This window comes from Haematobia irritans, chromosome 4, assembly GCF_050003625.1.
Source record: "Haematobia irritans isolate KBUSLIRL chromosome 4, ASM5000362v1, whole genome shotgun sequence".
NCBI classification, from domain to species: Eukaryota; Metazoa; Arthropoda; class Insecta; order Diptera; family Muscidae; genus Haematobia; species Haematobia irritans.
The window spans coordinates 173,130,106-173,146,049 of record NC_134400.1 but is presented as its reverse complement, the minus strand read 5'-3'; the positions used below and the strand labels follow the sequence as shown (position 1 = coordinate 173,146,049).

At 30.9% G+C, this 15,944-nt stretch overlaps 1 protein-coding gene and 1 long non-coding RNA gene across 2 annotated transcripts in view; both read right to left on the bottom strand.

Moving 5' to 3' along the window:
* The window catches only part of LOC142234868 (motile sperm domain-containing protein 2-like), a 68,015-nt gene that overhangs the window by 20,176 nt on the left and 31,895 nt on the right, over positions 1-15,944 (bottom strand). The gene's annotated exons all lie outside the window — the stretch shown is intronic.
* On the bottom strand, positions 6,684-7,575 carry LOC142234873 (uncharacterized). Its single transcript, XR_012721731.1, has 3 exons — positions 7,354-7,575; positions 6,972-7,282; positions 6,684-6,912 (listed from the first exon to the last, which is right to left on the bottom strand). It is a non-coding gene; the product is annotated as an uncharacterized LOC142234873 (long non-coding RNA).

The window sequence follows — 15,944 nt, the reverse complement described above, 5'->3', positions numbered from 1 at the left end:
ATTATTATTAATCATAGATATGTATGTATATCACATATTTCATATATTTATGTATGTCACACACTTACCTTAACGTTTGCCGTTCTTTATAATAAACCAAAACATATATTATGGAGATTAACTGTTTTTTTGTATTTCTGAAACTGCACTTGGTACATGGAGTACTCTATGAAGTTTTGTTCTCGCAACATACTCGACGTGATCACTCTGAGTACACTTCAATAAGAGAGAAAGAGGAATATGTGTTTGTTGGTAGTGAAGACATCAGAGTAGCAACAAGAAGTTACTCGTGGCTTTTGGTGTTCATCAAAATGTGTACCAATAGCTTTGCGACTCTTTCAAATAGATGTACTCATGTAGCAAGTACACGTGTACTCTGCATTTACAACTGGAATTGTCCAGACCTCTAATGCTAACCATTGCACTACGGTGGCTCATCGCATCAACTCGTGGGCGCCGAAAACTATGCTTTATAAATATAACTGCTTAATGGTTATAGCGATAACTGTCTGTTGATGGCAATAACAGCTACGTATCCCAGTCCAGGCGAAAGGTAAAATTTAAAATCGAATATTTTTTTCTACATTGTTTGTATTAAAATGGTGAAAATGGTTCTAAGAACTAAAATACCTCATGGAAGTGAGAAAGATGTGAGGGAAGATGTAATTAGCCAGATCCTGTAAATGATTCAATGTTTATCGCAAAAAGTATATACTTTCCTTCCAAACAAACTTCCTCACAGCGAAAAGCAAATGGGAAACGATATTTATTTGTCTAAAATATAGTTTGGGAGGAAAAAATATTTTTTGCGTGTATATTATATCCTGGCTGTATTTGTGATTTTTATCCCCGTTTATCTTCAATAATTGTGCCATATTTTTTCCACACTTTGTATACTACCATCGTTAATTACTTTACATATTCCTCTTTGCTGACCACAAAATGAGCGAATTTAATATTGAACTAAGACGATTTCTTGAAGTCCCCTTCCGTCAAATATACCCCCGGGATGGGTGATATAAGTGGTATATTTGTATATTTTTGTTGTTGAAGAAATCATTATCAAATCAATATAGGGTGTATCGCAGTGTTCTGTGAATTGAAATTTCGAATAAAATGTGATGGGACGTTTGACTTGAGACTATGGTAAAATTGTGAATTGTGGTCATTATATAGACTTGAAGACAATTAACTTCTTTTATCGTAATAATGCTTAGGAGGAATATACACGCTCACAAAAAATCGCTTCTGTAACATATACTCCCAAACATATTTTGCTTCAAGCATATACATTTTTGGCTATTGCCCAAACATTTATATGTGTGATCTCTTCCAATATATAATATGTTTGAAAGCATATTGGTCTAAACAATATATTTTTGGGTAGTCAATTTCCAAACATTTTGTATTTTTGCATCCAAATTCAATAATGTTGTCTTCCAAAAAACAATATGTTATTATGTGAACATATAATATGTTTGGAAGCATTTTGCGCCCAAAAATATTGTGCTCAAAATTTTATTTATTTATTTATATATTTACAATCATAATGAATTATGAAAATAAACAGGTAATATAGGTGCTAACAACATAGGTTTTCGACCTGTGCTCAAAATTTTGTTTCTGCCCAATTGTATATTCCCCCACATCTTTCTCACTTCCACGAGATTTTTTAGTTCTTAGCACCTTTTTCTGTAATACAAACATTGTAGGAGAAATTATTCAATTTTATGATTTTTTTTTATTTTAATTTTACCTTTTGCCGGACGGGGATTCGAACAGCGGACCACACAGTTTGTAAGGATCAAAGAAGTAGCTGATCAATTGCCCAAGGAAAAATAAAATGTTAATTTTGTAATAACAAGCAACAACCACCAACTTAATTCAATATCGCTCCCTGTTAAATAGCGCTCCAAGCTACTAAACACATATATGTTTATAGGCTATTTCTAAATTAATATATGTTTGCATCCAAGCTATTATATTTAAAAACATTTTATGTCCCAAACATAATATGTTCTAACATATTAACATATATGTCCCAAACATGTTATGCTAGTTTATGAACATTATATGCTTGCACTCAAAAATATTGTGTTTAAAAATTTGTGTTCCAAACATATAATGTTTATAGCCAAACATATGAAAAACAGTCTTTTTCATCCGTGTAGTTATAGTGTGTCATATAAGAAAAGATGAAAATAATGGTACTGTTACATTTGGCAAATATTTGAGACCCATTTTAGTCAAATATTTGTTCCTAAAAATACTAATCGCTTTTAATACCTCCATCATAAGACTCTAAATTTGTCATTTCGTTTGTAACATATCGAAATAGTTAAAGAATATATGCATATTCTAGTCGAACAAAACCAGATATAGGCTCGGGGCATATCGGTATATGTCAGTCCCCATATAAACGGTATATACCCAATAACATTGAAACATTGGTTTTACTACATTTGGTTCTTTATATATATATATATATATATATATATATATATATATATATATATATATATATATATATATATATATATATATATATATATATATATATATATATATATATATATATATATATATATATATATATATATATATATATATATATATATATATATATATATATATATATATATATATATATATATATATATATATATATATATATAACCTCCTTATAAATCGATCGATTTGATTTGGTCTAGATCCCATATACCCAGATTTGGCTTCCTAATCTTCCTGGAGAAGCAAATTTCTTCCGATCTGCTTGAAATTAGGCACATGTCAGTACACCCAGAGAAGGAATATGATCACTCCAAACATGTTTCAAGAGCAAAATGTTATTATTGGACGGTGAAATTGGAACATGTTTGTTGTAGTAATCAATTAAAAAATTAATTGATATTTACAAATGAAATCAATTAATTTTTTATGCCCAATTGAAAATGTGATTGATAATACCATTTGGTTTCAAATAATTTCGTGATTGAATCAGAAAAAAATTGTGTGTACACCTTCATAAAAAATCGCTTCTGTAACATATACTCCCAAACATATTTTACTTCAAGCATATACATTTTTGGGTATTGCCCAAACATTTATATGTTTGATCTCTTCCAATATATAATATGTTTGAAAGCATATTGGTCTAAACAATATATGTTTGGGTAGTCTAAGTTCCAAACATTTTGTATTTTTGCATCCAAATTCAATAATGTTGTCTTCCAAAAAACAATATGTTATTTTGTGAACATATAATATGTTTGGAAGTATTTTGCACCCAAAAATATTATATGCTTAAAAAATTCTCCCAAACAATATTGTGCTCAAAATTTTATTTATTTATTTATATATTTACAATCATAATGAATTATGAAAATAAACAGGTAATATAGGTGCTAACAACATAGGTTTTCGACCTGAATGCTCAAAATTTTGTTTCTGCCTAATTGTATATTCCTCCACATCTTTCTCACTTCCACGACATTTTTTAGTTCTTAGCACCTTTTTCTGTAATACAAACATTGAAGAAGAAATTATTCAATTTTTATACCCTAAAACACATAGTGGTCAGGGTGTCCGTCCGTCCGTCTGTCCATGTATTTGTTGTTCACAGGATTCCGGTCGCAATTATTAACCGATTTTGAAATTTGGTACAGGGAGGTTTCTGGGCACAAGGACAAACGCTATTGAATTTGGAAGAAATCGGATCAAATTTAGATATAGCTCCCATATATATGTATCGCCCGATTTCGACAAATGGGGTCACGTTGCGCTTTTTTTCAAACGGATCGTCACCAAATTTTGCAAAAGGTAATCTTTTCCATCGCCTTTCATGTTTGCAAAATTTCATCCAAATCGGTTCAGATTTAGATATAGCTCTCATATATATGTATCGCCCGATTTTACCAAATTTGGCCACAAAACCTTTATTTATCAACCGATCTTACTCAAAGTTGGCTAAATATAATCTTCTATAGCACTAACTACATGTGCAAAAAATCATCGAAATCGGTTCAGATTTAGCTATAGCTCCCATATATATGTACCGCCCGATTTTTCTAAATTTGGCCATAAAACCCTTATTTATTAACCGATCTTACCCAAATTTGGCTAAATGTAGTTTTCTATAGCACTAACTATATGTGCAAAAAATCATCGAAATCGGTTCAGATTTATATATAGCTCCCATATATATGTATAGCCCGATTTTCCCAAATTTGGCCATAGAACCCTTATTTATTAACCGATCTTACTGAAAGTTGGCTAGATCCAGTCCTCTATAGTACTAATTATATGTGCAAAATTTCATCGAAATCGGTTCAGATGTAGATATAGCTCCCATATATGTATCACCCGATTTTGAAAAATTCGCCCTTAATAACCTTATGTTTGACCATACAGGCCTCATTTCTTAACTGATCTTACTCAAATCTTGCACAAGGTAACTTTTTGTGGTATTAATCAAAAATCTGTAGATTTTTACCGCCATTATTTAAATGATTGCGAGTAGTAAAATGTGGAAATTGTACTTCCAGTTTCAAGCAATTTTCATGAGCAGTGCGCCTGCTATATACTGAAAGAAGAGTTTTCTTTTCTAAGGAACGAAATTTTAGACAAGCAAAGTTTCCTTTTGACACAAATTTTAGAGACAATCGTTGAATCGCTTATCAAAAATTCGTATTATTTGTTCTAAACGAAAATACTTTATACGAAAGGGGAATTTCGTTTGTCTAAAATGTCATTCCGGAGGAAAAATATTTTTCCTTTGGGTGTACCGTCAAGAAGAGAAATCGGTCTATATCGATGCCTTACCAAATGGACCGGTAAAAATAAATGCGATACAGATTTTTGATGGTGTACAATACCAGTATAATTACATTTTCGAGCAAATCGGATAAAAACTACGGTTTCTAGAAGCCCAAGGAGTTAAATCGGGAGATCGGTCTATGGCGTGTGTCGAGCCAAAACATAGTTCGACACACACCATATTCGGTTGACCTATTTGTGGTCAGCCGGATTCTAGAAGTCCTGGAAATAAATTCGTGAGGTATGTCTATATAGGGGCTATACCAAAACATGGACCAATACTCACTATTTTCGACAAACCACTTAATGGTCCTCAAATACCTCTAGAATTCCAATTTCAGACAAATTGGGTAAAAACCCAAGAAATATAGTCGAGAGATAAGTCTATATAGGGGCTATACCAAAACATGGACCAATACTCACTATTTTCGACAAACCACTTCATGGTCCTCAAATACCTCTAGAATTCCAATTTCGGACAAATTGGGTAAAAACTACGAATTCTAGAAGCCCAAGAAATATAGTCGAGAGATAAGTCTATATGGGGGCTATACCCAAACATGGACCGATAAGCACCATTTTCAGCATGATGGTCCTAAAATACCTCTAGAGTTCCAATTTCAGGCAAATTGGATAAAAACTACGGACTTTAGAAGCCCAAGACATAAAGTCGGGAGATCGGTCTATATGGGGGCTATTCCAAAAGATGGACCAATATGCGCCATGTGCGCTACACCAACTTTTGGTACCAAAATACCTATAGATTTTAAATTTCAGGTAAATCAGATTGATAATACGGTTTTAGAAGCCCAAGAAGTAAAATCGGGAGATCGGTCTATATGGGGACTATACCAAAACATGGACCTATACTCCAAATTTATGGTCCTAAAATACATCTAGATTTTTAATTTCAGGCAAATCGGATGGTAAATACAGTTCTAGAAGCCCAAGAAGTAAAATCGGGAGATCGGTCTATATAGGGGCGATACCAAAAGATGGACCGATAGGCACGATTTTCGGCACACCTTTTTATGGTCCTAGAATACCTTTAGATTTCAAATTTCAGGCAAATCGGAAAGTAAATACAGTTTCTAGAAGCCCAAGAAGTAAAATCGGGAGATCGGTCTATGTGGGGGCTATACCAAAATATGGACCGATATGCACCATTTTCGGCACACCTTTTTATGGTCCTAGAATACCTTTAGATTTCAAATTCCAGGCAAATCGGAAAGTAAATACAGTTTCTAGAAGCCCAAGACGTAAAATCGGGATATCGGTCTATATGGGGGCTATACCAAAAGATGGACCTATACGCCCCATTCCACACATTTTTATGGTCCTAAAATACCTCTAGATTTCAAATTTCAGGCAAATTGGATAAAAACTACGGTTTTTATAAACCCAAGACCACAAATCGGGAGGCCGTTTTATATGGGGACTATATGAAAACTTGGACCGATATAGCCCATCTTCGAACTTGACCTGCCTGCAAACAAAAAACGAATCTGTGGCATATTTCAGGACGATAGCTCCATTATTGAAGGCTGTAGAGTGATTACAAGAGACAGACGGACATGGTTATATCGTCATGGTTATTTCTCCCTGATCAAGAATATATATACTTTATATAGTTGGAAATCGATATTTCGATGAGTTACAAACGGAATGACAAACTTATTATAACCCCCGTCACCATTCTGGTGGGTATAAAAATCATCCCCACTGGGATTTGAACCTGTGCCGTTCGACTTTTTCACTTCCATGTAAGTTTTTCAAATTACGATTTTTTTTAATTTTTTGTTGAAATATATTTACACAAAAATATAAGCAAAAAAAAAAAAACAATATAAAAACGATGTATAACATAAAAATATATTTTTTTTAGGAAAATGTTTAATAAAAAAAATTTGCACTACTTCCGGATCAAAAATTGGGAATGCAAACCACTTTAGTGTTTATTTTTGCTTTTGCGTTGAAAATGAAATATTTTCGACACAGAATACAGCTCCAATTTTATAATTCGTTATTATCTCGAATATGATCTTGGCAAACATGTTTCTTCTCTGTGTGTAGATACATACATCCACCATACCTAATCTATGTATGACATTTTTCAGATTTAAAGAAATAGATAATTACATTATTGCTAAACTTACCTATCCCAATAGAAGGCAATATGACCATATTTCAGATAAAATAACTGACATAATTATACGCCCTATTGTACATATGTTTCTCCATTCGTATGTAAATATTACAGCTGTTTTCTCATCTTCTTTGTTTGAAAACCTAAGAAACACCAGCTAATCGTGTCAAAGCCAAACCCAAACAATAATGTCGGCAACTACTCTCCCAACAGGGAAGCTAATGAATATCAAACTACAATACTATAGCATACTCTCCCTATTTCATATATGTATGTATGCATGGGTTTTATTTAAAACTGATTTGGTGTATCTGTAATAGTCTGTAAGAGAATTGAAAACATTAATTGGATTAATATATGTGGGTGAGACTGAACCCATTCTCTTATTTTACCACTGATATAAGTGTTGCCAGCAGGACTGCCAATTTTGCCAATTTTCGGCATTTTGACGATTTTTTACTCACAAAATGGACAATTCCGATTTTTTCCGATTTTTAACTATATTAACTCCGTTCATTAGACACATAATTTAGGGAGTTAATGTTTTTACATTTTGAAGAAATTTTTGAAAATATTAAAATAAATTTGAAAAATTTTTGGGAAAAAATTGAAAACAAAACATGGAGTACTTTGGATTTTCGAGTTTTGTCAAAAATTTCATGATTCTACCACACTCAAATATTAATGATTCTTCCACACTCCAGAGCAAACGTAGAAATTTTTAAGCAAAAAACTAAAATTAGATGATAGCTGGAGAATAATTCATTGGAAGGAATATTCTGTTCCAAAAATAACCTAAAATGAAATAACTCAAGTTGTTTTAATACCAAAATTGATAATGATTTACTCAGAATGTGCAAAATAAAATTTTACTAATTATGATAAAATTCTAGTACAGTATAAACAAATAACCACATATAGACAAATCTATCGGAAACACCATAAAAAATCACTTGGTTTTGAAAACACCGGACTTTTTCTTGAGTTTCAAAATAATTAATTTTTAAATATAAATGTTACTCAATTAATAACAATATTTTAGAAAAATAAATTTTTTATACAAAAATTACGAAATATTTTTGTTTAACTAGAAAATAATTTTTTTAATATGTTAATGTTATTTGCATACAAAACGGATTTCTTTATATTTTATTTTATATGCATAGTTGTGTACATTAATTATCTGTTTTGTATGTGAAATAAATACTTATGTTTTGTGTTTACCCCAAAAATATGTTTAATTTTATTAAATCGGCAATTTAATTTCCGATTTTTTTACGATTTTTAAACTTGTTTTAAACCTTTATAAACAACACTACATTTTCTGATTCAATCACGAAATTAATTGATCCAATTAATTTTTAATTGAAATGTCACAGAAATGATAGTATCAATTAAAAAATTAATTGAAGGTCAATTAAAAAGTTAATTGGTCCAATTAAAAATTAATTGATACTATTATTTTTGTGATTGATTTTTGTTTCAATTAAAAAATTTGTTGAATCAATTAAATTTTTAATTGAATATTTTTTAAAACTCAATTAAAATTTTAATTGGAAAAATTTTCGTGAAATTTTTTTGTGTGCACCTATGAACTTTAGTGTCCATATTCATATTTTTCACGATTTTTAAAATGCAAGTGCCGAATATGACGATTTTTATCGAAAAAAGTTACGATTTTTCTTGAAATTTTACTGGCAGCCCTGGTTTCTAGTACACTTATGGCGTTTTCTTTTCTTATGAAAAATGCGCACTTTTTTTGCATTTTGACCGGAAAATGTACTTTTTAGTTTCTTTTCTAAAAAAAAAACAGGCAAAGGTGCGAAAAGGCATCGAATTCTGTTGTGAAAATAGTGCCACGCATAGCGGCAAATTACGGGCATTTTTAGCACTGCCAACAAACGAGAGTGCTGCGATTGCCCTGTTTCCTTCTTTGAATTCTTTTCTGTCCGCTGAAATGATAGCATTTTTTTAGGTTGCTGGTAACATTTTAAAAATGCGCATTCTGTACAGACAAAATGACGGCAAAGCACTTTTTTCAGAAAAGAAAAAACCATTAAAGCAAACGTTCACCTACCACAAAAGTATATGTAGGCTAATATTTGAAATGTTTAATTAAACTATATTACAAACGCCCATATGATCAAAATAAGTAAATATTTTTCGACGACTTGGAGAAAATTTATTAGATACTCGTATACATTTGCCTTGTATAAGAAAATTTAGATTGAAGGACTGGGGAGTTCGTCCACAGATCCTTAATTCTAGTTTTAGAAAACTCCAGACGGTCAACGTCCAAGGCCTTTAATGTCTTTTCCTTTCAAAGTGTTGTCGAGACAGACGGTAACGTCCAGTATCGTGCACACTTTATTTTATTGGTAATAAAACACAGCGGTTTTCTTCCGTTGTTCAACTTTATTGCCTGAGGGCAAGATTAGCAATGATAACATACAATATTCAAAAATTCATAACAAAGAAGCTAAACTTTCAGAGCATTATAAAATACACAGACAATTCAACATAAAACAGGGATGGGCAGAGAGGATTTGTGTTTGTGTGCGTTTTCAGTTGATCGCTCTCTTTATGCACTTCGATAAATGATACTTAATAATTATATTAAGTTAGTTTTTTTATGAGATTTTTATGAAAGACTTTAAAGACGTATTTCTGTCATTGATACAGAATTTTAATGTAATTAACTTTTTAACGAAACGAAACATTATTTGGATGTCCAAAGAGGCACTGTACTAAAAAATTACCATATAAAATCGTAAAATATTAAGTGTTTTTTGTTTATTGTGTATTTTCCTTTGATTCGAAATAGTAAAATAAATAATATTTTTAGGTTTTCAAATATTTTAATATTTTAATTTAATTCTCTATCGACCCAAAAAAAAATTTTTTTACGAGGTATAGCTAAACTAGAGTTGCTCCTATATTTTTTTGTTTCCAGAATTCATAACTTACAATTAAATAATAACCAGATGTAATAAAGAAATATTTTTTTAATAATTATTGAATTTTTCTATTGTGCGTATTTGAAAACCTAAAAATATTATTTATTTGGAGCAACTCTAGTTTAGCTATACCTCGTAAAAATTTTTTTTTTTGGGTCGATAGAGAATTAAATTTGACATCGAAATAAAAAGTAACCGGTTGGCGGTCGCAACCGGTTAACCGGTTATTCGAGCCTAAAGTGTAAGCAAATAATCGTTAATAAAACCGGTTTTAGTGAACCGATTACTTTAAAATATACATCACTAGAAAGCTAAAGGTACGACCTTTCAAATGAGGTACAACTTTTATCCGGTTATCAATTTAGGTTTTAGATGAAAAATACGTGTTTTTGAACCTGTTTTTTTGACAAAACCGGCTTTTAACCCAAAAACGCTCGATGTAAAGGTACAATATTACTAATTGCATTGTGTAGCTAACACTTCTACCTATCCGCCAAAGTCATTTGCAAGCCGATATCTCCGTTAGAACCGGATATATTTGATCTGAAATTTAATTGTAACCGTAAAATTTGAATTTATCGTTAATAAAACCGGTTTTAGTGAACCGATTACTTTAAAATGTACATCACTAGAAAGCTAAAGGTACGACCTTTCAAATGAGGTACAACTCGAGTTTATTCGGTTATCAGTTTAGGTTTTAGATGAAAAAATACGTGTTTTTGAACCGGTTTTTTTACAAAACCGGCTTTTAATCCAAAAACGCTCGATGTAAAGGTTCAAAATTACTAATTGCATTGTGTAGCTAACACTTCTATCTATCCGTCAATGTTATTTGCAAGCCGATATCTCCGTTAGAACCGGATATATTTGATCTGAAATTTAATTGTAACCGTAAAATTTGAATTTATCGTTAACAAAACCGGTTTTAGTGAACCGATTACTTTAAACTGTACATCACTAGAAAGCTAAAGGTACGACCTTTCAAATTAGGTACAACTCGAGTTTATCCGGTTATCAGTTTAGGTTTTAGATGAAAAAATACGTGTTTTTGAACCGGTTTTTGGATTAAAAACCGGCTTTTAATCCAAAAACGCTCGGTGTAAAGGTTCAAATCGCACGATTTTTTTGAAAAAAAATTTCATTTTGTCTTTTCAAACCGGATATGGATAGGATCTTGGTAATACGCTTTCTTATTCCTACAATTACACATATTACCAAGATCCCATACATATACGGTTTGAAAAATAAAAAATTTCGCGCGATTTTTTTGAAAAAAATTTTGCCTGCGGCGCTTCTTATTCCTACAATTATTTTTTAATCCGTATATGAATATATAATAGTTAATATCACCGGTTATAGTAAAGATAGCAGCTTGACTTTAACCTTGACGGAAAGGTAGAAGTGTTAGCTACACAATGCAATCCGTTATTTAGTACTTTTATATGGAGCAGTTTTTGAGATATAAGCTTATTTAAAAAAAACCGGTTCCGACAAATACAAGTTTTTATCCGTACAGCTGGAACGGATGAAGCTGATATAACGAGTTGTACCTCATTTGAAAGGTCGTACCTTTAGCTTTCTAGTGATGTACAGTTTAAAGTAATCGGTTCACTAAAACCGGTTTTGTTAACGATAAATTCAAATTTTACGGTTACAATTAAATTTCAGATCAAATATATCCGGTTCTAACGGAGATATCGGCTTGCAAATAACATTGACGGATAGATAGAAGTATTAGCTACACAATGCAATTAGTAATTTTGAACCTTTACATCGAGCGTTTTTGGATTAAAAGCCGGTTTTGTAAAAAAACCGGTTCAAAAACACGTATTTTTTCATCTAAAACCTAAACTGATAACCGAATAAACTCGAGTTGTACCTAATTTGAAAGGTCGTACCTTTAGCTTTCTAGTGATGTACATTTTAAAGTAATCGGTTCACTAAAACCGGTTTTATTAACGATAAATTCAAATTTTACGGTTACAATTAAATTTCAGATCAAATATATCCGGTTCTAACGGAGATATCGGCTTGCAAATGACTTTGGCGGATAGGTAGAAGTGTTAGCTACACAATGCAATTAGTAATATTGTACCTTTACATCGAGCGTTTTTGGGTTAAAAGCCGGTTTTGTCAAAAAAACAGGTTCAAAAACACGTATTTTTTCATCTAAAACCTAAATTGATAACCGGATAAAAGTTGTACCTCATTTGAAAGGTCGTACCTTTAGCTTTCTAGTGATGTACATTTTAAAGTAATCGGTTCACTAAAACCGGTTTTATTAACGATAAATTCAAATTTTACGGTTACAATTAAATTTCAGATCAAATATATCCGGTTCTAACGGAGATATCGGCTTGCAAATGACTTTGGCGGATAGGTAGAAGTGTTAGCTACACAATGCAATTAGTAATATTGTACCTTTACATCGAGCGTTTTTGGGTTAAAAGCCGGTTTTGTCAAAAAAACAGGTTCAAAAACACGTATTTTTTCATCTAAAACCTAAATTGATAACCGGATAAAAGTTGTACCTCATTTGAAAGGTCGTACCTTTAGCTTTCTAGTGATGTATATTTTAAAGTAATCGGTTCACTAAAACCGGTTTTATTAACGATTATTTGCTTACACTTTAGGCTCGAATAACCGGTTAACCGGTTGCGACCGCCAACCGGTTACTTTTTATTTCGATGTCAAATTTAATTCTCTATCGACCCAAAAAAAAAAATTTTTACGAGGTATAGCTAAACTAGAGTTGCTCCAAATAAATAATATTTTTAGGTTTTCAAATACGCACAATAGAAAAATTCAATAATTATTAAAAAAATATTTCTTTATTACATCTGGTTATTATTTAATTGTAAGTTATGAATTCTGGAAACAAAAAAATATAGGAGCAACTCTAGTTTAGCTATACCTCGTAAAAAAAATTTTTTTTGGGTCGATAGAGAATTAAATTAAAATATTAAAATATTTGAAAACCTAAAAATATTATTTATTTTACTATTTCGAATCAAAGGAAAATACACAATAAACAAAAAACACTTAATATTTTACGATTTTATATGGTAATTTTTTAGTACAGTGCCTCTTTGGACATCCAAATAATGTTTCGTTTCGTTAAAAAGTTAATTACATTAAAATTCTGTATCAATGACAGAAATACGTCTTTAAAGTCTTTCATAAAAATCTCATAAAAAAAACTAACTTAATATAATTATTAAGTATCATTTATCGAAGTGCATAAAGAGAGCGATCAATTGAAAACGCACACAAACACAAATCCTCTCTGCCCATCCCTGACATACTCATCATAAGAGCATCATAAGCATTAGCGTAGCTAGACAATTTTCCTAGGGGGGGCTATAGCCCCCCTAGCTGAAAATTTATAGACTGAACTTATAGGTTCAATTAATGTTTTATTTCATAAAAATGTATAACAATATAGGCATCAAAATAACTCGACAATTAATTTATAATAAAGCAACTAAAAGTAGTTCCACACTTTTCCCAGCAAAAAAATTGGGAGTTATTCTAATGTCACAACTTTAAAAGCACTTCCAAAAATGTCCTCACAAAGAAGTTAATTATTTTAACTGCACAGGAAGTTTTTTACTTCATTTTTTCATATTTCAATGCGTATTTTTTTGTTTTCTTTTAAAAAAAGGTAAGAATAAATAAAATGGTACAAATTATTCAAATTTTGCCACAAATATGCTAAATTCATTATAGAAATTTTTATAGAATTTTTGAAAATATTCGAGGGAAAACGTTTCAAACAAGCGTTAGAATGCATTAAAAATCATAGAAAATATAAAAATTAATTATGTGGAAAAACAAAACAAAATTTTTTAATTCACATTCAAAACACTGAATTTGGATCACAACTTAAGAAGTGATGCAAATTCATTGCAACGGCTGTTGAAACGGTGGACATTCGTTCTATGATAATTTCATATTACATTCATCGCTTCTCCGCCAATTTTGCACCACTTCCGGACCCAAAAAGAAGATTTTCACTTCTTTTTGGCTATGCTTTTTGGCAGCATTATTAAGATATTAATTTATGAAAGAATAGTATCAATTACTATTTTTTTTATTTAAATTGACTAAACAAAATAATAAAGGAGCTTTAGTTATTCAACTAAATCAAAAGTTCAACCACAGATTTATTTTATAAATATCAGATTTCAAACATTGCCATCGGCAACTGCTACCACAACCAAAGTAATTCGATTGTGCATGAAAGTCTTTAGCGGAACTTTGTGCGGTTGTATATACTTGTTTAATTTTTAGAAAAATGTAAAATCGTAAATAGGTTTTCAAATTCTGGGGGGGGCTAAAATTTTTCTGGGGGGTCTAAGCCCCCTCCCCAGAGGCCTTCCTACGCTTATGAACATAAGAGTTCGAACTGACAAGTAACAAATAATCAAAGTATGAGTCAAAATAACTGAAATTGAGTGCAATGTATAAACAAGAATCTGAATGTTGTTACAATAACAAATAACTAACATAGAAAAAAACGCTATATAATTCAAAATTACATAGAAATATGGCATTAAAGTAAATAATATTTCAATCTGCTACAAGATTTATTTTAGGAAATTTTTAATGAAATATCCCAATAAACACAAGGATGAGCATTTTTCATAGGTAACGCCATATCAATTTGATAGTGAATCCCATCTTCAACATTAATTCAAATGGCCTTGCAAATTGCTTGCTATCAATAAATTTTCAAATAGGTTTGAAGCATTAAAATGAAATTTAGTTTGAAAAGTTGTTGCTAATATTTTGAGAAATTGTTGCTAACGTGTTGAATTCTACTGTTGAGGATAATGTCTGCTTTTTGTTGAGAACGCGATTTTCTCAACAATTTCTCAAATTGAATTCTAATCTAATTCTTTGGAAAAATGTTTGCAAGCGTATTGAATATAAGCATTTCTCCAATACTTGTGTTTATAGGGATATTACCAAAAATAACATTTTTTTTTAACATGTCTGGGTGATCACATACCATCTCTGGGTGCAATTTTACTAAATTGGAAATTCGAACAAAATCGGTTACATTTTCCTAAACTAAGCATAAGCGTAGGAAGGCCTCTGGGGAGGGGGCTTAGACCCCCCAGAAAAATTTTAGCCCCCCCAGAATTTGAAACTCTATTTATGATTTTCCATTTTTCAATAAATGTCAATATTTTTTTTAATTTTTAGAAAAATAAAACAAGTATATACAATTGCACAAAGTTCCGCTAATGACTTTCATGAACAATCGAATTACTTGGGTTGTGGTAGCAGTTGCCGATGGCAATGTTTGAAGTCAGATATTTATGAAATAAAGCTGTGGTTGAACTAATGATTGATTTAGTTTAGTCAATTTAATTAAAAAAATAGTAATTGATATTAAAACATTCTTTCATAAATTAATATCTTAATAATGCTGCGAAAAAGCGTTGCCTAAAAAATAGTGAAAATGTTTTTTTTTTGGGTCTAGAAGTGGGGCAAAATTGGCGGAGAAGCAATGAATGTAATATGAGCTTGTCATAGGACAAATGTTCACCGTTTCAACAGCCGTTGCAATAAATTTGCATCACTTCTTAAGGTGAGATCCGATTCAGTGTTTTGAATGTGAATTAAAAAATTTTGTGATATTTTCCCAAATAAATAATTTTTATATTGTTTTAATGATTTTTAATGCATTCTGACGCTTGTTTGAAACGTTTTTCCTCGAATAATTTCCAAACTTATCGATTTTTCTATAATGGATTTAGCAGTTTTGTGGCAAAATTTGAATAATTTGTACCAATTTATTTATTCTTACTCTTTATTTAAACTATTTGAAAAAAAAGAAAACAAAAAATTACACTTAAAAAAAAGAAAAAAAAAATAAGTAAAAAATGAAGTAGTTCAAATAATTGCGGACATTTTTGGAAGTACTTTTAAAGTTGTGCCTTTAGAACAACTCACAATTTTCTTGCTGGGAAAAGTGTGGAACTACTTTTAGTTGCTTTATTATAAATTAATTGTCG